We start from the raw sequence: 25,724 nt of genomic DNA on the forward strand, positions 1-25,724 counted from the left end.
AAATATTACTGCCTGACCTCTGCCCTTACTCTTGCCTCTCATACAGACTTGTTTTGCCTGTCATCTGCCTTGATTGCTGGCTAGCAATATACTTTTATCTTGTGCTTGCTACTTGTACCTAATCTCCTGTTTCTTCTTTCTCCCGTTGTTTTCTTATTTAGTTTATAAAATCATTCTGTTTACTCTGTAACTTAGTTTCTGTTTTCATTATGCCACTATGTTAGTTGTGTGAGACAATTTAAAGAAGGATCCATTGGCTGAAAAGAAAAATGATACACAAGAGAAAATCAAAAAAATGTCTCTCTTTAGAACTAACAAATATATATCTGTCTCTGATGGTAAAATGAACATGAATGAAGATCAAAATCACTGCTAATAATTGAATACATAGTTATTCAAAGGGAGATGCTACTAAAGAACTGATGAATAGTGTTTTCTTTGCAGACCATTACTGTATATGGAGAAGTTATGTCTCTTGAGAAGGTGCATAGTAATGATCCTTTCTTCTTCCAACAGGCCCTAAGGTGTCAGACAGCTGGATAAAAGCAGGTTAATAAAGTAGAGAATTTATGATAGTACAAGTACAGGAATAAGGAACAAGTGGGGAATGAGAGAAGAGTCCATGGAAGCAATTATAAATCAGAGGTTAGGCTGAGTTTAGCAATTTGTGGGGCATAAATGAGGAAGAGCCTTAGGCAGGGGGAGATCTCAATGGTTCATCAAAAATCTTAATTGAGATTCGGCTGAGACTTAAGGTACATGATAATTTGAGATGAGATTAGAGCTCACCACTAAAAACATCACCCAATTTCGGTTCATTTCTATGGGATTTTTAGAAAGATTTTTATCAACGGTTTAAAGTTAGAGGTTTTCTTTGGTAAGCCCTAATTTAACACTTTGATAAATCTGTCCCTATGAGTTTTCAAACCATTTTGACAGTATGTACATTTTTGGCAAATCTAGTTTTAAATCACTTTCTTCCTACAGCTGTACATTTACTTCACTTTCCCCATAACTCATTCTGTATACTTTTTTCTTTGCAATATATTACTTGGAGCTATTATTGATTACCATTCCTTTCTTTTCTAAGCACTATGTCAGGTTTCATTCCTAAAATCACCCCCATTATCCGCTTGCAGTGCATGCCAATGCTTATGTAATATTTTTTTCCTATTTTGCAATGATCATTAGTAGATACATTTAGGTTTATTTTATCCCATATATTTTCTCTACCTTGGGACCTCCTGATCTATAACATAGGCTTGATACAAATTATCGTGAGGGGCATCTTTATTGTCATCATTGGTGATGTCGCTTATAGAAACCAGTCAGCAATTTGATTGTTTTCTACAAGTTAGAAAACAAAAGCAAAGATCTGATCCTGATCAAAGTCCCAGCAAAAACATTTAAACAACCTTTGTATATATTTTAAATAACCTTCAACCTAGGAGGACATGCTAGGCAGGAAAATGAAGAGATTTACAGTTACAATCTGTCTTCTTGGGACTATTAATCTTTTGCAAGAACTGAAGACTAGAATGGAGCACATGCTATGTACTGCTAGTATAAGTCACATTCAACAATGAAAAAATTTAGAGCACCTGAATATTGGAATTGTTGGTAAGAAAATAAAAGACTTCCCGCAGATACACAATGGCAGAGAAGTAAAAAGCAAAGTCACTTTCAGTAAAAGAAAAACAGACAAATGTGTCCAAGTGAAAATCAAACTATAAATATTCACTTGTTTTCACTCTTGTATAAGGAAACTTGCTATCTTTTAATCTTATCAGTTTTCCCTGCTGCATTAATATCCTCTCTTTCTCAATAACAACACCAAAATATGGTAAAGTTACTTTTCTGACTGTCTTATTAACTTGGGTTTATTTTGTGAAGGCTCATCTGTAAATCAAAATTGTAGATAAAAGATTAGTTTCCCTTCTTTCTTATTTTGCTTTGGCAACTTTTCTGCATTGCAAGAGTGACTTCTTGATAATAAGGAGAACTAAAGCTCAACAAACTTAGAAATGATCATTTGTATCAAAGCGCTCATATCATAGTAAAGCACTGGGCTGCTATTCTTTACCTGAGCTTAGGGAGCGACCCACAATATCCAGTATATATACAGAATAAAAGAAGCAATATAAGGCAGATAAATGATTTACTTAGGCTCACATAAACATATCATAAACATAATGGCACTGATTCACTAAAGTGCGTTAAAACGTGCGCTATTTATAGCGTGTGGTAAAAATTTTATCGCGTCTAAATTTTCGTGACTTAACGCACGATTCACTATAAGCATACTTGCGCTAATTTACGCACGATATTGCATGCATTATTTAACTCGCGAAGACTATTTTCGTTCGGTATTTGACGGTACATGCGCTAATCAACGCCCGCGTATAGTCGCCGCAAATAAATAGTCGCTGCATATGAATTGTCGCCACATATAAATGGTAGCATATAATTAGTAGCTGCTTATAAATAGTAGCCGCTAGTGATGAGCGAATCTATTCCGTTTATCTTTAGCGAAAATTTCGCAAAACGGCAAAAATGTCGTGCGGCCAAAAAAATTGTTGCCCGCGACTATTACTTTTTGACGCCTGCGACAATTTTTGGACATGCGCACGTCCAAAAATTCGCCACAAATCCATGCCTGGCGAAACATTTCATCACTTTCCGCATAGCCGCATATAAATAAACGCACGCCATGTTAGCCATACACGCCAATACTTTCGTAAAATTACTGTATTAAAAATGACCATTTCCCTGCAAACTGGAGGCTGCATCACTCTAGGGCCAACACATGCTTGAATAAATCCCACTGCAAAGTCCATATTGTGTTGCCAAAAGCTCATTAACTGTACTTTTCTATAATTATCGCCTGCCCCAAGTAGGTGTTAATTTTCGCATAGACTAATGCGATATTTAGCGCGTCTAAGTGTTTGTGAATCATGTGTTAGTATTCATTTCAGCGTGCTAATTAACGCATGCGTTAAAAATAACTCATGCGGTTGTGCGAAAATGAACGCATGCGATATGCGACTTAACGCACACGGTAATACTGTAGTGAATCGCGTGCTAATTTTCGCGTCTATTTTAACGCAAAAAAAAACTTATCGCACTTTAGTGAATCAACCCTAATGTTTCATATTAATATAATACTCCTTTTGGTATTGTATGGAAGATAAAGCTTCTGAAATTGCACTTTGCACACTGCACTTTTTTGTAACTGATGTTTAAATGCTCCATTACTAGTGATGAGCGAATCTGTTCCGTTTCGCTTCGCCGAAAAATTCGCAAATCTTTCAAAAGATCCACGAAACAGCTAAAAATTCGCGAAACGGCGAAAATGTCGTGCGGCAAAAAAAATTGTCGCCCATGGCTATTATTTTGTCACGCAGCTATTATTTTGTTGCTCGTGGCTATTATTTTGATGCCCGCGACTATTCTTTTTTGATGCCGGCGGCAATTTTTGGGCGTGTGGCGAATTTTTCCGCAGCAAATTTTTTCATCCATTTCGCGAAACAATCCGCCAATGGCGAAACGTGGAAATTCGCCACAAATCCATGCCTGGCGAAACATTTCGCCCATCACTATCTATTACTGCTCTAGTGACACTGCCCGCAAGATAATGCATTGTGCCAGATATGTACTGCAAAATGTCATGTGAAGAATTGATTTATTTGTTGCCAAAGAGTTTAAGGGTACATAATTGGTAAAGTAAATAGATCGGAAGCAAAATTTTCGGAAGCCAGTGATTCTTTATCTAGAACAGGTATGGGATCACTTATATAGAAACCTGATATCCCACTAAATTATGGGGCGCCATCTCCTGTAGAGTCCATTTAAAGTAAATACAGTTTGGGGGAACAATGGTTGAAACATGTCGACTGACACTTTCAACTACAAGTTTAGACCACTGACAATCAGCAGCAATTGCACAAGTTTCTTTGCACTAAGTTTTAAGCTGTCTGCCTAGCTCTAGCTCCGGCTGGCTGAAAGAGAGGCAATGCGATGCGCTCCCAACTTGTCACAATCACGTATCGCATGACCGCTCCTGCCTCGCATCACTCCCGCCGCTTGTCATCTCCCCCTCTTTCCGATCCAAGTCTCGCTGGGGGGGGGGGGGCAATCCAGGGCACAGGATGTGCATTGGGCCTACAGTGCATCTGGCCTGGCCCTTTTTTAAAAGGCAGAATTAATATTAAATGTAGCCGCCCTTTCTCAGAGAGCTTTTTTGTACACCTTGTAACTTAAATATCTTTTTTTCAGAATTTTGTTTTTATTCTAACCATATTCAGATATATACTGTAATTCTTGGAGAGCCAATTGATTTTAATATACACAGTGCAGTAATTATACAGCAAGTATTACAACAAGTCTCTTTTTCCAGCCAAAATTCATGCTATAAAGAAAAATATCTGATGTAGAAATTTTAAAATAAGGGCTGCCTTCATTCTAGAAATTCTTCATACTTAAATGAAAGTGCCATTTCTGCCATTAGGCAAAGAGAGAACCTTGCCTCGAGCAACAGAATTGTCAAAAAGCTGCCCATGGTAACTTTAAGAGCAGGCACATTCTGACGAGTGACACTTAGCAAGGATAAATGCGTCAGTTGACATTTTACTGACTGTCAAAAAATTATTTTATAAACTAAAAAAAAGGACAGGACTGCTGAGAATTCTTCAGGATTCTCTAATTCAACCTTTTTGTAAAATTTTTGGCAACAAGCTGTTTCATAAGATGACATTTTTCTTTCTATACTTTTACAAAGAGTTATATATAACATTTATAAGCCCTGTGTATCTTCTTGTGGAAGAACTAAACCCCCTATATTGCATGGAACTTGTCTGTGTAAATGTGTATTACCCTCAAGGAGTCTTAAAAGCAAAACAGAATATTCTGGTAACCAAACTTAGTCTAATAGAAAGAAACTGTTCTACAGTCTTGTTAAACCCTAAGCTTTAAAGGACAATGAAAGGTTAATATAAATTAAAAGTAAGTCTAAAGGCATTCTTTTTAAATACTTACTGCATATCTTAATTCCCAGATCCCTGCTTGCTTCTCTGAGATATGGTGCTGGCAGCCTACAGCAGTGTGAAGACTACAGTGACATCACTGAAATCTCTCTCCCCTTCCTGTAGGCTGCCAGCGGCAGCCTTCCTATTCTCTGAGCATGTGTGTAACTTGATCCTGTCTCCTGTTCTGAGCTACACATACCCACCAGCCAATCAGAAGCGGATCTGGCAGAGGGGGGGGGGAGGGAATGAAACACATGTGCAGAATGAAGCAAGGAGGGAAAGGAAGGGAGAATACCTTTTTAGAGATGGCTGCCTGTTCTAGAAAATGTAAGTAAGTGTGACTGAGTAAATATTTGATTAGGTGAGCCAAAAGTGTGGCGTTTTTACTAAATAATAGGAGGACTATTGGGTAGTATGCTTTTTACATTTTGACTTGCATTCTCCTTTAAGGTGCGAGACCAAAGTTTGCCCCAGTAACAGACCACATCCATCTCAAGGTGAAAGTAAATCAAATACAAACATGACAGGTATTAGAGAGAGACAAAGTTCTTGCAAGAGGATACAAAACCTTTTGGAGGGTAGCCTATTTTTGTAGGTTTATAGTAGATATAGAAAACAAATATAAGCATGGGATCCCTTATCTGAAAAAACACTACCCAGAAAGCTCAGAATTATAGGAAGACCACCTCCCACAGAGTCAGTTTTAAGCAAATCATTCTAATTTCTGTTTCCTCTGTAATAATAAAACAGAAATGTATACTTAATCCTAATTAAGCTGCATAAATCCATATTGGTGATAAAACAATCCTATTAGATTTATGTAACAATTTTAGCAGACTTATGGTATGGTGGGACAAATTACAGCAAGATCCATGCTTTTGGCAATCTCAGTTTATCTTCTTTTGGTCCAGTCCAGTAGATTGTAACACAATCTGCTTCTGGGGTAACAACTGTACAGAACTTAAGACAGCACAGGCATATAAAATGTCTATACTCATAGATGCAGTGCAGCAATGGCTTTGATAAGCACAGGGAACCTGCAGTGGATCTGTGCCATGTCACCAATGCTGATTTATACCACCCTGGATCCCTTGATTTCTTGGCTAAGGGTAAATGCTATCACCACTCTAGCACCATCTAGAGGCAGGATTTAGCACTCAAAATGGTGTCTGGACATGCTGAGACAAAATATAAAAACTTGCTGGTTGCATCTGTAGATATAGTGTGGGTTAAGTGATTCTGATGTGTTGTACTGGTGAGGTTGTCAGACAAGCCCAGTAACTTCTGGTTGCTCCATACTTGCTCTCAACATAGACAGGAAGTGGGAAAGGATAAAGAATCATAGGCAAATTGCACACAGTAGCAAATGCCCAAAATGTTGTCATAGATGCCTTATATTGCATCTGGCCAATGCTGTCTAACATGCTGGGAGAAAATGTCAGCCAGTGGCTGAAGCACTGATGGGTGCATTTGGATGCACTTCCACATAAGCCATAGAAGCTATTAACAAGTTGAGCTGCAGTAGATTTATCATTTCTTTTGCTGATGCCACATGGTTCTGTTTAATACAGAAATGAAAGTTAAAAGCATTTGTTTGATGTGCTGGGATTATCTTATTGTATTGCAAACTCCAGGCTTTTGCCATCCATCTGCATATATGGTTTACTTTAGTGCAATACAAAAAAATATCACTGCACAAGAAAAATAAAACCCTCAAGCAATTTCGGAACAGAAAACGAAATGGATAAGCCTAAACTGTTAACTTGAGGATTGAAATGAAGATTAGCTGAAACATTTGCCCATCTCTTGCTTTTATGGATGAATTTCTTCACACTACAGTCATTTACTGCATTCCTGGATCTCAGTATCCTCAGTCCATCCATCTATCTCTATACCTCTGCTATCAAAATGAATCAGAACCATCTGCTTCAGCCAGGAAAGCAGCCTATTTGCCTTTGGGAAGTCTTACATATAGCATACTGTATACATACTTTAGTAGATGAATGTGAAGTTTTTTTTAACGTATAAAAAGCTCGTTAATGACAAGGAGTCTCGAATTTCCATTTAAATGTTTACGTGGAGATTTTGGATATGAAAATATGCACCCAGAAAGGTTTTGCAAAATATTCACAGGCAGATGGCAATAATCAATGAAAAGAAAAATAGTGTGGGATTTTGGCTATCAATCTTTCTTTTTGAATGAAAAAAGAATTAGAATATAAAAAGCCCCAATACCGGCTACTAAACATCCCATGGCTCCCTGTAAGTATTTCACTGACAAGAAGGGGATTAAAAGCCTTTACAGCTGATCTGTTTCATTTTTTACATGCAGTAGCTACTAAAGCAGATGAGAGAATGAAAGAGAATTAAGAGCTGTAATATTTGTCAAAAGTGCATTTTGCATACTGCTAATATAGCCAATATTTTCTTATATGACATAGAGTAAAGACTTTCAATATTTTTAAAGGGAAACTATTGAAAATATAAAGTCTAGACAAACATTTTGACAATTTATAGCTTTAAAAAATTTTGCACAGTTACAAAGTTATGGCTAATTATTGAAGCAGCTTTCCATCCCCCACCCTCCAGAATTTCTGGCTCCCTGGTCTGTGTCAGTGACCCAGAAATGTGTGAGAGACAGAGCAGAGTGAAAGCTGATTTGCTGTGGCATGTCATGAGGCCACACCTCTAAACAGCAAACACGTGCAGAGGGAAAGTAAAGCAATGGAGCAGGCTGGGCTGGGTGCTGATGAAGCTGCATTTGTACATATAACAGTAAATCAGCTTATTGGTTATATCCTTTATATCCACATATACACAGCACTTGAGGCTCTTTTGCTTTCGGGTTTGTGCTGCCCACCAGCAGGCTTAGATATGCTGCCAGTCACCCTCCTGCAATGTAGATACAAATCTTAATTAAATAGCCAAATACAGGGGTAACTAAAAAGTGTATTGAAAAGACTTTCTTCATACCAGTGACAGTGACACATCAATTGCAGCAATATTACAGACCTCCGTACAGGCACCTGTGTGTACAGGCACATAGATTCCTGTATGTTTGATTTACAGACACCTCTCTATGTCTCTGTCAGAGCTCTCCAGCAGACTGACTAGCCAGGCTATCAGTATTCTTGATTGGCCAGTTCAGTCTAATCAGGCCCAACTGATCAGTCCGTAGCATTTACTCTGCTATAGCCAATCCATTCATTCAAGTGATATGTGGCTTCTTTCATGTTTTTCTCATAAATAACCAAGAAATAAAGTTCTAGGTGTTTCTTAGTGAGAAAGTCTTTTCCATTTTTTCTATCAAATAGGAAATATGGGCAGGTGGGGGTTAAACTTTATGTGTCAGTCAGGAATTGTTGGGCCACTCCCACTCCTCTCTGCAAGAACACAAGCTGCCTGTCAGTACTGAGCCAAGTTAAGCAGATTCCCATTCATGATAGTTCCCCTTTAATAAATGTTACTAATTTTTGCCTCTCACCTCCTTTCTACATGTACTTCTCATGTTAAACTCTGTTTAAAGTGCCAGGTGCCTAATTTTCAGTGTTTTACTGTGCCCCTCTTCCTCCAATTGTCTCCGCAACCATAGGAGAGATGAGCGCACATAGGTGCAAGTGCACTGTGTATGGCATTTTTTTGGATGTGGTTGTGTGCCCATTTTAGCACTTAATCATAAACTGGCACTTAAAGCTCCACTGAACACAATGCACCAGGTCATGCTTAAACACATATAACAGATAATGAACACAGCAGAACTGATAGCAAAACAAAGGGATGTAAACCCAAAGCAGTCAGTCATATATTTGCTTACCTGCCGTAGACTAATTGTTGTTTATTATAGATGTATTTACCAGAACAAATTTGCCCAATGGCAGTAAATCAGTCAATATTATTTTAAACTTTAAAGGAAAGGGAAAGTCATTTTGGCATTTTACTGCCAATAGATTTGCCACATTAGTGCCACCTATAACAGTATATTTATTCTGCAGAAAGCTTTATCATACCTGAGTAAAGAACTCCAGACCCTTTCTCTGATTGCAGCTGCCAATTTAGCTTGGTGTTCATAGCTTCCTGTTTGCAGTCTAGCCCTTATAGCTCAGATTACACATTCCCAAGGGAGGGGGAGTGAGTTTTTTGAATTCTTAAGGGAGGGGGGAGCAGGAGAGGGGAGCACAGACTCTGGCCCCAGGAATTAAGGATTTTTCTGAGAAAGTCACATACCCAAAGAACATGTTTACAAAAAAGAAGAGAAGAAATCCTGTGTTTCTTTAGATAGAGGACTCAGTGTAGCGTTTCTGTGAGTTCTTATGACTGTATTTACATAGACCTTTCTGATAAAGTTTACTTAGTTTTTACCTTTCCTTCTCCTTTAAAGATCCAGCAAGCTAAATGTGAAATCTACTAATGCATCAGCAAATTATAGACTTAAAGTAAGAGGTTTTTAAACTTTTCTGATCATATATTTATTTTACTTTTGTTTCTAATATTAGCTTTTATTCTTGTTAAGGTTGCAGTTGTCTCGGCGTTGTTGAAAATACTGCCTACCATAACCTTACTATTGTGTATTAATATCCTTACAAGAAGGTATTTAGGTAGGTATTCCCTGTACTACATGCAACAAAAAATACTGGTGTATAGTTACTCTTTCAAGTACCAATACTGAAATAAATGGCCCAGTTTATTAAGCTTAAATTGCCAACTAAAAAATGATATTTACTGTATGTTTGAGGAAATTAAGACTGAACATCTGAACAATAAAAAGGAGGCAGAGAAAGATCATAAGATTAAATGCTGCTTGAGGAAACGATTAAGAGCTTTGGCTTAATGCCAAAATAAATAATTATTGAACATAACTTGATGATAAAGGCACATATGGCAAAAAACAAGCCATGAAACATAAGAACAGAGCTTTGACTCTATAATCATTAACGAGGGAATACTCAGTCCAATGCTTGCCACTATTTGGTTTTTCTGTAAAATTACCAGTACTTCCCATATTTTTAGCACTGTGAAGTAAAAAGAATTAACTATGATTTTTTATCTTTGGAATAAAGCAAAACTGCATACCATAAATGTTTTTTGTGGCCAAAGCAAGAAAACTGTCACTATTTATGTCTGAATACCATAGGAAATTTTAAGAAACCAAGAGAAGTGTTGCAATAAAATTATTTGCATTCATTAAAAAAGAAAGTGTATCTATCTTTTCTGTTACAAAAGACATTTTTAAAGGAGAACTAAACCCTAAAAATAAGTGGCTAGAAGTGCCATATTTTATATACTTAATTCAATGCACCAGCCTAAAGTTTCAGAATGTCTATAACAATAATGATTCAGGTCTAGTGATGAGCGATTCGCAGTGAATATCCGCATTTCGCCATTGGTGAATTGTGTCGTGAAAAAAGTCACAACCGTGTCAAATTGGGCGCGGTCCTGTAAAAAATGGGCACAGTCTTGTAAAAAAAAGACATGAGCGACAAAAAAAGTTGTGCAACAAATGCGTTTCGCAAATTTTTCACCATTTCGCACATTTTTATGGCAAAGGGAAATGGGACAGATTTGCTCATCATTATTCAGGTCTTCAAATTTGCGCATGGGGTTTGCTTTTGTTAGAAGTGTCAGTGACACTCACATCACAAATTATCAAGCAGAAAATGACGTTCACATTTCACAGAAACTGATGTACATGCGAATTGAGCTTTCTGAGCTGCCATGCAACGATAATCTGAATGAATTACTAATCAGCCTTATATTGTGACATTTATATTCTAAATATGAAGTGCATTATGAGTAGGCCTCTAAACTCAGGTAAGTGATAGCAGCACAGAGCATGTGCAGTGCATTGGCAGAAAAGAAGATGGGGAGCTACTGGGGGCATCTTTGGAGCACAGATCTTCCTTGTTAAGGCTAATGCCACACCAGGCGTAGGGCTGATTTTTTTGGCAAGCGGAAAAACGCTTGCCGAAAATTCAGCCCTACGCCTGCTACTTGTGCCTGCACCCGAATGAATGAGATACGCTCGGGTGCAGGCACATGTAGCCGATATACGCATGAAAACGCGTGAGAAAGCAAAGTCTTGCGTTTTCATGCGTATATCGGCTACATGTGCCTGCACCCGAGCGTATCCCATTCATTCGGGTGCAGGCACAAGTAGCAGGCGTAGGGCTGAATTTTCGGCAAGCGTTTTTCCGCTTGCCGAAAAAATCAGTCCTACGCCTGGTGTGGCATCAGCCTAAAGGGCTGTGGTTGCCTTGGGCTGGTACAGGAGCCCAAAACAAACTTTCTGTAGGAGGCCTATAGTTTTTCAATAGTCATACACTTGGAACCCAATTAACTGTTTACAATCTATATTTTGGACTTTGAAACAACATAAAGAATTGCAGATGGTCCACAATGACACAATTAACACTGCTCTATATGAATCACAGCCAGATCCAGCCACCACCAGATTGGATAATTAACTAAAACTGCCAAAGGCCAGAAAGATGCATATTTAGGTGACACCATCACTACAGATCTCCAAAGCATTTACAAATATTGCACAACATTGATAGTTAGGTTTATGCACTTTTAACATGAATGTAATATTTATTCTAGTGAACTTAACAGTAGATGTGTATTGGCAGAGGTTTGCTTTAGACAAACTTTTAAATCTACTGATGTAAATATTAAGCAATACTGTAAATGTATAATTATTTTCTCTTGCTTTGGTTTGTCTGTGGGTGTTACTGGCTTATCTTAAAGTTCCAACCTTGCATTATAAAGCCTACTATTGCTTTAGGTTAACAACCTTCTTTTTACTTATAGCCCTGCTATAGGGATGCAATGCTACTAAGTAGTGGAGAATAAAAAAAGACATAAGTAAATCCTACCTAATCTCAAGTAAATCCTACCTAAACTCTATCTGATCTGGGAAAGAGCAGTCAGGGCTATTTGTTGTCCATGTGAAATCACGCATTCTTTTTGTAATCGGACAAAAAAAAAAATGAGTCAGTTTTGTGTGACTATAGAAGTAAACTGTTTTGCAAGCAGCAATTCAGATTAACACCAATACACAGATATTTGTGGGTGCCTGTGAGTGCTTGTGTCACTTGCGAGTGATTTCCAAGAGATTTCCAAGCTAGCACACACATAAATTTAGTGGAGACAGATATTTGCAAGTCAAGCAATCAGTTCCTTGTTTTCTTTTTTCTTAATTCATTGGTGCTTTACAAGATGTCAGTCATCTTTGACTTGTAGATAAAAGCCCCTCAAATAAGCAAGTCAGTGATACTGGATTGCAGATGCCTGCGACAATTCAGATGTTATAGAAGGCAGGGTGGACAAATTGTGTCTTTTTTTTAACCTATTACCTCACCTTCCACTTTGTAAATGAGCCCCTGTCTTATGAACACAAATGCACCAATGTGTTCTATCTATAAAACTTTCTGTACCTAAGTAAAAACAGCTTATATCATGTAAAAGGTACATCTATACATTCAGTCTTCATGCTACAAAGCATAACTTCTGTTCATTCTGGCCATGAATGCAACTGGCCTTTGAATGACTGGAGATTAGAATCAGGTCATTTCAAGGGAGCATATTTTCACAATAAGGGCTCTGGCACACGGGGGAGATTAGTCGCCCGCGATTAACTCCCTGTTCGCGGGCGACTAATCTCCCCGAGTTGCCTACCCCTGCCATCCCACCGGCAAACATGTAAGTCGCCGGCGGGATGGCAGACGCGAGTCTTTTTCGGCGATTTCCGGAAATCGCCCCACCGCGTCTGCCATCCCGCCGGCGACTTACATGTTCGCCGGTGAAGAAATGTAAAAATGTGAATGCAAAATAGGCCAGGTGATTATACAATGCAGAGAGCAGACATCCAATCAACTAGCATGGCCTTTGCCTTATATCTTTTGGTGCATGACAATAAGCTAATAAATGTAGTGAAAATTAAAAAAAGATGATGGCATTTCATACTGTGTAGGATGTGCATGCCAACTTTTTCCAAGATGACACCTTTTTATGCCTTTCCAGGCAGCTTTGAAATTGTAATAATGACTGACTTGATTTCTCAAATAATGAATGCTGCTAAATGTTTAATCACTTTAATGCACACAACACATAAAACAGCATTAAGTGCTCCATTCATTTATTTGGAAATAAACACTGACAGCAAGTTTAAAAAGTTCTCTCCCTTTTTTTCTATTTTTTAAACTAGTAAGCTCCTGGAACTTTAGAAGTACATTTTTCAGAAATTGCATGGTTGTGTTTAAAGGAGAAGGAAAGGCAAAGTCACTTGGGGGTGCCAAAATGTTAGGCACCCCTAAGTGACTTAAATCCCTACCTTTTACCCCGGGCTGGTGCCGGGGTAGCTGTAGTGCTTCCTGCTTCCGTGCTTGCACATGCGCACTCTACTGCGCATGCGCCGACCGCTGGCATTTTCAGAAAGGAAGCAGGAAGGAGGAAGCGCATCGCTACAGGTACCCTGGGCTGGTTCTGTTTTCTCCTAACAAAGGGCACCAGCCCGGGGTACAAGGTAAGCGAATAAAGTCACTTGGGGGTGCCTAACATTTTGGCACCCCCAAGTGACTTAGCCTTTCCTTGTCCTTTAAATATCTTCCATTATTGTGGTGATTTCGCTGATCAAGCAATGAATCACATATTACTTCAGTATTTTGTTAATCTTGATCAAAGTTTGATCAAAGAAATTGCGATAATTTCTTGTATTTTAGCATTCCTTCATCTGTTAAAAAACTAAAATACTTTTTTTTTTAAATTTGACAATTTTTATTTTTTCCAAAAAAAAAGGGAACAAACAACATAGCAGTGGCCATTGCACATATTATAACAGTACAAATGTATGTTTCAGGCCATACACATTCAAAAATACCATAACTTATACTCTACCTAAATAGAAGGCAGGGAGTAAGAAAAAAGGAGGAAAAGAAGGAAGGGAGAAAAGGATATAGAGGGGAGAAGAAGGGGGAAGAGAGATAGACAAAAAAAAAAAAGGCTTTAGGTTAGGAAGGAAAGAAAAAGAAACCAGGAGATATTTATATACCAAAGTTCTATAGTCATCTTTAGACAGACTTATGAAACTAAAATACTTTAAGAACAAAAAATGCACGTGTAAATGAAGACTATTTTATTTCTATTGGTATCTTGGTAGCTCTGGGCTGAAGAGATGTTTTTAGGGTGAGCAATCTTGCAGTGAAAGAGTTAATAAGAAAAAAAGAAAATAAGAAAAAAATTTGAAATCCAGGGCTATGTGGGGAAACACTTTGTTATGCAGATAGCAGAAGGGGTTTTCTTAAAGTGTTGTATTAAATGAGAAGGAAAGCTTTAGGGTGAAGACACACAGAACTACTAGTAGCAGCTACATGTTACTGCTACTAAAATAGACAATGCTGATCATTAATTGATAATTGTTTCTATGCGGCACACAGGGAGATTAGTCGCCCCCACTATAAATCTGCACTATTGCGGATGACTAATCTCCCTGACATGTCATTCCACCATCAAGAATGCCTTGCTTCCGAAGTCCCCCGAAGTTTACTTGCGAGGCAACTTCGGGGTGACAGAAGCCATGCGTATACCATCCCACTGGTGATTTACATTCTTGCCATTGGGATGGCATGTTGGGGAGATTAGTCACCCACAATAGTGCAGATTAATCATGGGTGATTTATCTCCCTGTGTGCCACTGCCCTAAAACACATTAGAGACAATTATCAATAAATGATCAGCATTGTCTATTTTAGTAGCCATGACATGTAGCTCCTTGTATCGCCCTTAAGGTCCCCATACACGGGCCGACTACAGCTGCCGATATCGGTCCCATGGACCGATTTGGCAGCTAATCGGCCCGTGTATGGGCAGAACAGAGCGGCCTGGCCGACTGATATCTGATATCTGAAATTGGCCAGATCTCAATCGGCCAGGTTAGAAAATTCGGTCGGATCGGTGACCTCATAGGCCCCAGGGCCAAACGATCGGATTATTTTTTTTTCAAGCCACTTGCTACCCGATATCGCCCACCCGTAGGTGGGGATATCGGGTGAAGATCCGCTCGCTTGGCAACATCGCCAAGCGAGCAGATCTTATAGTGTATGGGGACCTTTAGGGTGCAGACTAGTAGCAGCTACTTGTAGTGGCTACTAAAATAGACAATGTTGATCATTTACTGATAACAGGATCAACATGTGTTTTAGAAGAGGCTATTCTCAGTATTGTCTTTGGCAGGGTATTTTTTGGTGTTTAGTATCCGTAAAAAAGTAGCTTTGTGTGTCTTCACTCTTAGGAGAGGCAATTCTCAGTATTGTCTATGGCAGGGTATTTTCTGGTGCTTCGTGGCTGTGACAAGTACCGTAGCTGCTACTAAATGGCTCCATGAGTCTTCTCCCCAATCAGTGAGGGGGTGCCAAATGTTAGGCATCCCCTGTAATTGTAATCACTTTCCTGATCCCTTCCCTGATACCACAGGTCTGGGTTTTTGTTAGCAGAAAACTGTACTACTTTTGTGCAAATGCTTTCTAAAGGCAGGGCACTCAGAGAAGTTCTTGCTATTTTAGTTTTCATAAATATGTCTGACCCTGACACAAATCTGTAAATATTATGATGCCATGTTATGTACATTGGACGAGCCTCTTAAATTCTAGACACCTGCTAAGTGATGCAGAATTAGGAGCACTTTAACCAGAGTGTAACTTTATGCTCAGGCTGCCAAGGTACCAGAGCTGAATTATGCATCTCAAATGAGAAAACTGATCCATAATTCAAAAAGAGAGCTCACAAAACAATTTATTCAGGAGATAGCTATGGGAATAACAAATTAGAGAATAATAGGAATATGCATTAGAAAACTGAGACCTGGCTTAAACTTTACAGTTATTTCAGTGACGTGATTAACAGTGGTCGCATATTAAAGCAGTTTTTCCTCAAGTAATTTCTTTTCCTGTACATTAAGAGGAATGTTTAGTAAACATGCCAACTCTAGTGTTTTATTCAAGCTGTTAAGCTATGAATAGAATAATTTAAAAAAACACAAGCCAGTTTTACTTGTCATATATTTTACAAGAGAGGGCTTGCCAAACGTGAACTGGAAAGGATCAGGAGAAAAGAAAGTTAGGTTCATCTGGTTCCTTAGAGAAATGTAAAAAAAAAATGCTGTTTTTATGTATAATTTAAAGACTATATTTGATCTCTTGCATTTCAGATTTTCCTTTTCTTGGCACCAGAATATGCCTAATAGCAAATGAATATATTTCAGAAAAAAAGGAGGATTCATTAATGTGACACTCTAATGTAGTTTTGCATTTTTGTTTACTTCTAAACTAAACCCGTACCGTACAAATATCTGACGACCAACGAAACACATGCATTTATAGGCAGAATTTCATTTTAACATGTACTGTCACAGATGATAAACATTCTGTATAGCAAATGTGAAGGGCAACATCTAAAAGCTCTCCGGTAAACATTTACATCTGTGACAAAAATAAATGTTGACAAAAAGAAATAAGGAAAAATTGAAAAATGTAGCTGGAAGCACAGGACACTTGAGGCTTAACACAATACTGTCATATTCGATTCTGTCTGTTCCTCCTCTATTTGAAGTTCACAGAAATGCAGAGCGTTTGACAGGAAAATGTGAAACAAAACCATCATCTAATTATTACTCCTACACAAAGACACATGCAGGCTAACAATACTATATTACTGCACAACAGGTATTTTTTTACATTTAATGGGAAAAGAATATACCATTTTACAGTTACTTTTTTTTTTTGCAAGCTCTAAATCTTCATCGACATGTCCGTGTAGATATCAGAATGCAGGACACAAGATGTAATTCCACCTTGATTTCATCTCTTGATCTACCATCAAAAGATCAAAATGTATGGAATATGAGAAGATAAAAGCTGTGCCCGTTTCTAAGAAGCAATCAATTAGCAGTTAACTGAAGAGGAAATATTTCAGTATACTGTTCTTTCTTGGTTTTCTACTTAATTTAATAAGTAAGCAATAGCAAAAACGTATCTGTCTTCACATTTATTGGCATTGTTACAGCATGGATACATTCAGCTTGTAAATATTGAGCAGGGGGAGTAAAGTAAAATGCATTAATGCAAAAAGGGGAAAAAATACATAAAAATATCCACAGAGAACATTCCTCCTTTCCTTCCATTTATGTCCAAATTAACAATCAAAATTACACCTCTAAACAAACTTTGCAATTCTCATCTGGTATTGTTAACAGGATCCTGTGGAAATATTAATTCAAAAGTTATGCTTAATCTAAGTTGCGAAACATTTTTTGATGGAAATGACCCAATATTTCACTTGTTTAAGATTTTGGTAAGATACTCTAAGGCAATTAACATGACCAGTCTACTTGCTTGTATTAAATTCTCTACCATTCTCTCAATTGAAAACTAGAGTACTAACTGACCAATGCCAGATAATGGTGCACTGGGCTGGTGTCCCGAGTAGCAATTTGGTATGCCCTTTGTAGTACAGGTATAGGATCCCTTATCTGGAAACCCATTATCCAGAAAGCTCCAAATTACCGAAAGCCTGTCTCCCATAGACTCCATTTTAATCAAATAATTCAGAATATTAAAACTAATTTCCTTTTTCTCTGTAATAATAAAACAGTACCTTGTAATTGATCCCAACTAAGATATAATTAATCCTTATTGGAGGCAAAACAATCCTATTGGGTTTTAACACTGTTTTATTGATTTTTTAGTAGTCTTAAGGTATGGAGATCTAACTTACGGAAAGACCCCTTATCCGGAATACCCTTGGTCCCAAGCATTCTTGATAATGGGTCCTATACCTGTAATATAATTTCAGGCATTGAGAGCAATGGCACAGGGTCCAAGGTTAGAGATTATATTTACTGCAGGGACCCCCTACTAATCCTACTGGATATTTTTCTACACTGGTTGACCACTCCACTCTTAAATTCTTCCTGCCTTCATGCCATAGCTATAAAATATTATCCCAGCCCCCTTCAGATTTACTGTATTCAATTTAAAAAAGATGTTTACAGGTCTAGCACTGTGAGGTGCAACTCTTTGTGCCTCCTGTATGGAAGCAAGGGGTCATTTATGACTAGGAAGGCAGTGTGCAAAAAAGTTGGGCCAAAAAGTTGGCATAATCTGCCTTTATAGCACAAATACCTTCCTCTTTATTTTAAAGGAAAAGAAAGTTTCAGTCACTGGTGCGTGCCAAATATTAGGCAACCCTAACTGGCTCAAGGATAGATTACAAAGAGTGGTGGTAAATGGAATATTTTCTTATTGGACCAGTGTTGTTAGTGGAGTCCTGCAGGGGTCAGTCCTTGGTCCTTTGCTTTTTAACTTGTTTATTAACGACCTGGAGGTGGGCATAGACAGTACTGTTTTTTTACTCTATTTTTGCTGACGACACTATAAGTTCCATGAAGGATGCTGTTGGAAAACTGGGCAGCAAAATGGAAATTGAGTAGTGATGACTGAATCTGTCCCGTTTCGCTTCGCGCAACTTTTTTGTCACCCGCATCTATTTTTGGACACAACTGTAACTTTTGATGATGATTTTTCACTGCAAAAAAATTCGCTCTTCACAACATCTGCACATAATCCAGGATTCAATCCAAATCCAAATTCTTAAAATCATACTTTTTTTTGTCACATAAACATTGAAGCTCGCAGTTCTCTTTAAGCTCTTTGTGGTCTAATTTGCATATGCCAAATTTTTCACAAAGCATTTGGTCCATCTCTATTGAAAAAAGCAAAGTTATGCACTTTGGTAGAAATAATATAAACTTGAGTTATACACTAAATGGTAGTGTGTTGGGGGTATCCTTTATTGGGAAGGATCTGGGGATTTTTGTAGATAACAAGTTGTCTAATTCCAGGCAGTGTCATTCTGTGGCTACTAAAGCAAATAAAGTGCTGTCTTGTATAAAAAAGGGCATTGACTCAAGGGATGAGAACATAATTTTGCCTCTTTATAGGTCCCTGGTAAGGCCTCACCCTGAGTATGGGGTGCAGTTTTGGGCTCCAGTCCTTAAGAAGGATATTAATGAGCTGGAGAGAGTGCAGAGACGTGCAACTAAACTGGTAAAGGGGATGGAAGATTTAAGCTATGAGTTTAGACTGTCAAGGTTGGGGTTGTTTATTCTGGAAAAGAGGCGCTTGCGAGGGGACATGATTACTCTGTACAAGTACATTAGAGGGGATTATAGGCAGATGGGGGGGATTCCCATTAAAAAGATCAACACATCTGAGGCCACCCCTTTACATTAGAGGAACGGAACTTTTATTTGAAGTAGGTGGTTTTTCACGGTGAGGGCAGTGAGGTTGTGGAATGTCCTTCCTAGTGATGTTTCAATGGAAGATTCTGTTAATGCCTTTAAGTGGGGGCCTGGATGATTTATTGAGAAGCATAAAATCCAAGGCTATTGTGATACTAAAATCTACAATTAATATTGATGTTGGTTTTAATGGTTTATGTATATGAGTGTATACAAAGGTCAGGATAGGTTTATGTGTGCTGGGTTCACTTGGAGGGGTTGAACTTGTTGGACTTCGGGCTTTTTTTAACCCAACTTAACTATCTAACAATATATATGTAACCCCTGTTGATTTAATCCCTTACCTGATACCGCGGGTCAATGCCCCTGTTAGCAGAAAACTGCACCAGCCCAGGGTACTTCTGTGCAAGCACCACTGAGCGATCCTCTTCCTGCTTCTTATTTCTCTGTGTAGGTGTGTATGTGCAGTAAAAAGCTAACATTTACCTAAAAAGTCTTTTTCACTCTAGTACACGCTGCTGCACATGCCTTGGCCTGGGATTTTGAAGAGAGAAGAAAAAGCAGAATAAGAGGATTGCTCCATGGTGCCCACACAGAAGTTTCCTGGCCTGGGGCAGTTTTCTGCTATCAGGAGTACCAGCCAAGATTATCAAGTAAGTGATTACAGTAAGTGGGGGGCTGCCTAATGTTTGTCATCCCCAGTGATTGACGGTTTCCTTCTCTTTTCATTTCTTTGTTTCAGAGCACAGACCTTCAGCTGCCCCATAAATACAGCACTGTCTGTGTTTTGCAGTTATCTGTTCATGAGGAATGGGAGGGGGAAGGCACCTAAGGGTCATCCATTCTGCTCCCCATTTGTCCCTAAATTGCCTGTCATTTGAACGCAAAAGTTAGTGTGTGGCAATGCATACAGGCCATAAGGACAATGCCCATAAACACAGTGCTTTTGTACCTTATAGGTACTTCTATACAGTCCAAAGTGCATTAAGCAGAATTGCTCTGTGCATAAGCTCTTGCTTTTCTGCCCATGGTCTATGTTAATGAACCTTTATTTAATGGGTAAGTATCAAATTCCTTTTTGGGTATGTAAAAACTTATATAATGTACGTGTTTACTAAAGGTAAAGTATTATAGACAACTGGGTTCCATTTTGGGTTCATTTAAAACCTCTGAATAACAGGACTTTATTTCACATGTTTGCATACAGAAAATCGTAAATAAAAGTAAAATCTTCCTATTATTAACATGTGTTTATGAAGCACTTACATATTCTGCAGCACTGAAGTAGTCTATACACATGCAGATTAAATACAAATCACAAATATTGACCGATACAAAAGGTAAAGGGGGCCCTGCAGTCTATACTACCCTATATTCAACATACTATGATTATCTTTCACTATATATTCAAATCTTATTGTATAAAGTATGATAACAAACTCTCATGTCGCAAATCAGCTTAAAAGAAAAGGAAGCTCCATAGCCCTCAACCTTTTAAATGTCACCAAGATCATAGTGCTTGAACTATTTGGCTCAGAGCGTGAAATTCTGTATCCTTTTTTCATTGTTTCACTTCAATCTAAAACACAAATATTGCTCAAAGTCATGGAAAACAAAAGCCTTCTTTGATGTTCTCTTTTTCTTTAAACCTCATTGACAGATGAGGTACAGTGGTTCATATTACCTTTCGTTTCCTTAACTGCTTTTCGACCAGACACAGCACGAATCTACCTGCTATGACCCAATGTACATGAGCAAAGGTACAGGAATAGTGTTACTATAGCAGGCACCATTTCAGTTTGACTATATTTTTATATTTTTTCAGTTTCCATGTATGGTAGCTAACAAACTTTATATTTGTTCATCTTAATGTAAACTAACTCTTTAAATGCGTTAGTATACTTGAAGTTGTAAACAAAATAGTTTTGTGTTGAAAATCCTAATTTGTAATTATGTATTACATCCAGTTTACATCACCTTCATATACAGGTATGGGACCTGTTATCCAGTATGGTCAGGACCTCAGGTTTTCTGGATAAGGGGTCTTTCTGTAATTTGAGTCTCTCTGTTTTGCCAATAAGGGTTAATTATATCTTAGTCATGATCAAGTACAAGGCACTGTCTTATTATTACAGAGTAGTAATTGAAAAAAAAATGTACTTATTTTATTAAAATGGACTTTATAGGAGATGGTCTTCCCATAATTCAGAGCTTTCTGGATAACGGATTTCTGGATAATGCATCCCATACCTATATTCTGATTTCTTATGTGCACATTTTCCCTAGGCATATGGAATAATATTCTTCTGGGAGCAAATTATTTTTTACTTATATTACTTAAATATATATATATCATTATGATTGATGTGTATAATTCTGCATTTTCCTTTGGTGTGACTTACTGTCGAACCTGTTAATGGGAATTTTGTATAGCGAAACAAGCACCAGCGATATCTCTCTCTGACTTAGGGGTACAAGTTGACTGAAAAACAAAATATATTTATAATGAATAAATGTCTAAAAAAAAAACAGAACAACAAAAAAAATACAGTGCTCACATATAATTGTATTTTCTTGCTTCTGACTATATCCCTTTCTAAAGAAAATAATTGGCTTAAAATGCTATATTTCATCATAATGTTGCACAGAGACAGTACATTGCCTCAGAAAATAAAAGGCTCTGGCCATTAAGCATTCCTTATAATGGATGTGATGAGCAGAAAGAATGGGGCTGGAAATTTCTATCTCATTTTTCATAACATTTTTATGCTGAACGCGATTATGTAGTGCATTATATCTTACTACCTGACATTTCCCTGCTTACGAGACATATCATAAACAAATGCTCTGCACTTGTTCCATTAGTACATAGTCATAATCAGTTATACATTATGTACTCTAAATAACCAGAAAGACTGGGGGTGTAAAATATGGTCTTTCACTAAACATCAGACAAGTGTGATGACTTGTAATTACAGGATCTAACCGTAAATTGATTTTCCCCTTACCTGAATATCCGTGTGAAGGCAAAACACTCCTGATTAAGATAAAATAGGCATATCAGAAGGAAAAAATGCTTATGTAAAGTGCAATTTTACCTCTAGCTTTTGTGACAGTTCTATCAGTTCTGGGGCCACAAATGTTTTAGAAATGAATTAGGAAATTCTGTATTTTAAGTTTTTATTTTTTAGGCACATGCCAAAAGTGTTTACTTTGTGGAGCTTCCATTTATGACAATCAATGTCTATTTGTTTTCCCGCTGAGAGCTATGAATTACATCTGTATGGTATATAGTGTATAGCTACAATAAAAAAACAATGAAAGATAAATAGATTGACAATTGTGTATGAAACTGTGGGTAAATAAAATGATTATGTTATGATGAACAAGAAGTAAAACACTTGGGGAAATATTTATCAAAGGCAAAGAGTAAATTCAAGACATTCACGTGAATTAATTTGCTATATTGACACAATCTTGTAAAGGCTTGTTTTCTTTGTTTCCAGGAAATGTGCAAAGAGGATGGGAAATACAATACCATGTCTCTGTTAGGAAGATAGATTTCTCATTATAATTAACTGCAGCAAATTGAATATGTAAATACCAATTCACCTTTGCCAGACCATCTCTCAGGTTACAGACTGAAGGCACTGTTGCAGCAAAACCTTCTGAGGTGGTTCATCTCATAACGTCTCCTAGCTGGATATGACCCAAATGCCAGGCTTGTTCTGGCTAATACCTCACATTCAATAAATCTGACAAGAGACATAGTAAATACAGGAGATCCAAAAAACACAGGAAACGATTTCTGACTTGAAGTGAGGAAAATCTTCTTCTTGGGATTACTTTAATCTAGCCTCTTTTATATAAGTAAAGTCTGTGTCCCAGTTATTTAATATAAACCTTTTCTGAAAAAAAATCTCCAAATCAAAGCAAAATATATATTTTTTATATTAAAATAAGTGGCACTTAACTACTACATTCATTTTTTTCTAATGTTGACCTATTATTCTTACTGTATTTTGAGTTTTTTCTGCAGCAACAATTTGAGTTTCTAGACTTGAATATAAAAACTCGGCATCTAAAAGCTAGCGAATTCATGTTGAAGTGACTGAAGCTTGTATTAGCAAAATTCAAGCTGCTTTTCAATTCAAATTTTTGAGAAAATTTGGCAGACTCATTGAAAATGATGGTAGAATGTGATTTCACGGTGTTCTTGATGTCTCATCTCTTAATATATTTATATTATTTTTATATTGCCATTGTCTCCATACTTCATTGTTATATGCTGTGAATATCTGCTCTCTTGCTATTTCACTACATCAATTCCTTGACCCTTGTCTGAAGTAAAATATATTCCCATTTTGGGCAAGTTTAAAATCCAGTTGGATCGCTCACCACCTTCCACTACTGGCTGTTTGTATTTAAAGGGGTTGTTCACCTTCAATTCCAAATCATTTTAAATCACCAACAATGGTTTCAGCTTGTTAGAAAATGACACTGTAAAAGCTACTTTTTATACTGTTATGAGAACTAAAGCTTAACTAAATCAATTGGCTAGAAATAATTCTAGCTGGAATTGAATCCCAATAGAACCCCAGCACTACATGGCAGCAATGTGCCTCTGTGCTTCCCAGGTTTTATTTTTGTGCAGGCTATAAACAAACTGCGTCTCCTTTGCATGGTATTTCCCATGTTCATTTGCTTTCTGTATTTTTATACTGCCTCACTGTCATTTTATTGGGACTGACAGGAGAGCTTTGGGAAGGCTAAGCACATAAACATCCTAAAACTTGTCAAGGAAAAAAGTCGTTCTAATACATAAACTTTGGTCTACATGCAAAAAAGTGGAAGCTCAGAACTTTAGTTATTAGAGATTTTTTATATATTGTAATTGCAAGTAATCTTATCGCAAGGCCTTTTGACACAAAAAGGGCATGATAAATGTAGGGCTCTGTTTCATTAGAAAAATACAGATAAAAAACTCTAAAAAGAAGGTTAAGTGTTCATACAATGATTCTTTTGTTGTAAATACACATTCTTTACAGTGTAAGCAACTTATACATTTCACTGTGATTGTTCTTTTTATTTTTTGCATTTGAAATTTATGTAAACATGAGACATTCTGATACAAAAGTGTCACTGAAAGTAGGGCACTCTGTCAATGTACTGCGTAAAGTTACTGTAGCCATTTCGTTTCATATGTCACATCAGAGTCTTTTATATAGCCTCTGGCTGAAAAATTATGGAGCAGCAAAGCATTTACAAAATAAATATATAAAAGGAGAAAAAGTACAAAAGTAAAACAAATGACATTTAGACTTGCTGAACTTTTCTTTCTGTGCTTATTCATTTGTAATTGGAACTTCCGAATCTCAAATTTAGGCCAGAGAGACTTTAATCAATATCAGTCATCCCTTGTTAGTGGCACAATTACACATGTCCAGTAAGCAGTAGTGCCTTACAAGAACTTAGGGACTTGTTCAGCATAAGTGATAAAGCCCATTTGGCACATTCTCCCCTGATGCTAATTGTAATGAAAACTACCAAGACAGTGCCAGACACTTTCAAGAAGTTTGACTTGTTTGCACAAAAATGTAAAATTGCATTATGTCTGAAAAAGACTGCATTCTGATAACTTATAATTGCAAAACAGTCAAACATTAAATGCAATCCTGAATCCTGGCAGTTTTAAAAGTAGATTTCTAGGGCAAAAACTGGTGAATGCAAACCAGTCCGTGTGTCTTTACCCTAACACTGAAAAATGAAAGTGTTTTAAAGGACAATTAAAGCTTAATATACATTAAAAGTAAGTCTAAAGGCAGTCTTTTCAAGTACTTACTGCATATCTAAAGTCCCAGATCCCTGCTTGCTTCTCTGAGATATGGTGCTGGCAGCCTACAGCAGTGTGAAGACTCCAGTGAAATCTCTCTGTCCTTCCTGTAGGCTGCCAGCGGCAGCCTTTCTATTCTCTGAGCATGTGTGTAACTTGATCCTGTCTGCTGTTCTGAACTACACGTGCCCACCAGCCAATCAGAAGCGGATCTGGCAGAGGGGAGGGGGGGGAGGGAATGAAACACATGTGCAGTATGAAGCAAGGAAGGAAAGGATGGGAGAATACCTTTTTAGAGATGGCTGCCTGTTCTAGAAAATGTGAAGTAAGTGTGACTGAGTAAATATTTGATTAGGGGAGCCAAAAGTGTGGCGTTTTTACTAAACAATAGGAGGACTATTGGGCAGTATGCTTTTTAAATTTTGACTTGCATTCTCCTTTAAAGTAATGAAGATATAATGTACTGTTGCCCTGTGCTGGTAAAACTGATCTCTTTTCTTCAGAAACACTACTATAGTAAATATAAACAAGCTGCTGTGTAGCCATGGGGGCAATTGACACAGGGCTAAATAGCACA

The sequence above is a fragment of the Xenopus tropicalis genome, chromosome 2 (genome assembly GCF_000004195.4).
Source record: "Xenopus tropicalis strain Nigerian chromosome 2, UCB_Xtro_10.0, whole genome shotgun sequence".
Taxonomy (NCBI): Eukaryota; Metazoa; Chordata; class Amphibia; order Anura; family Pipidae; genus Xenopus; species Xenopus tropicalis.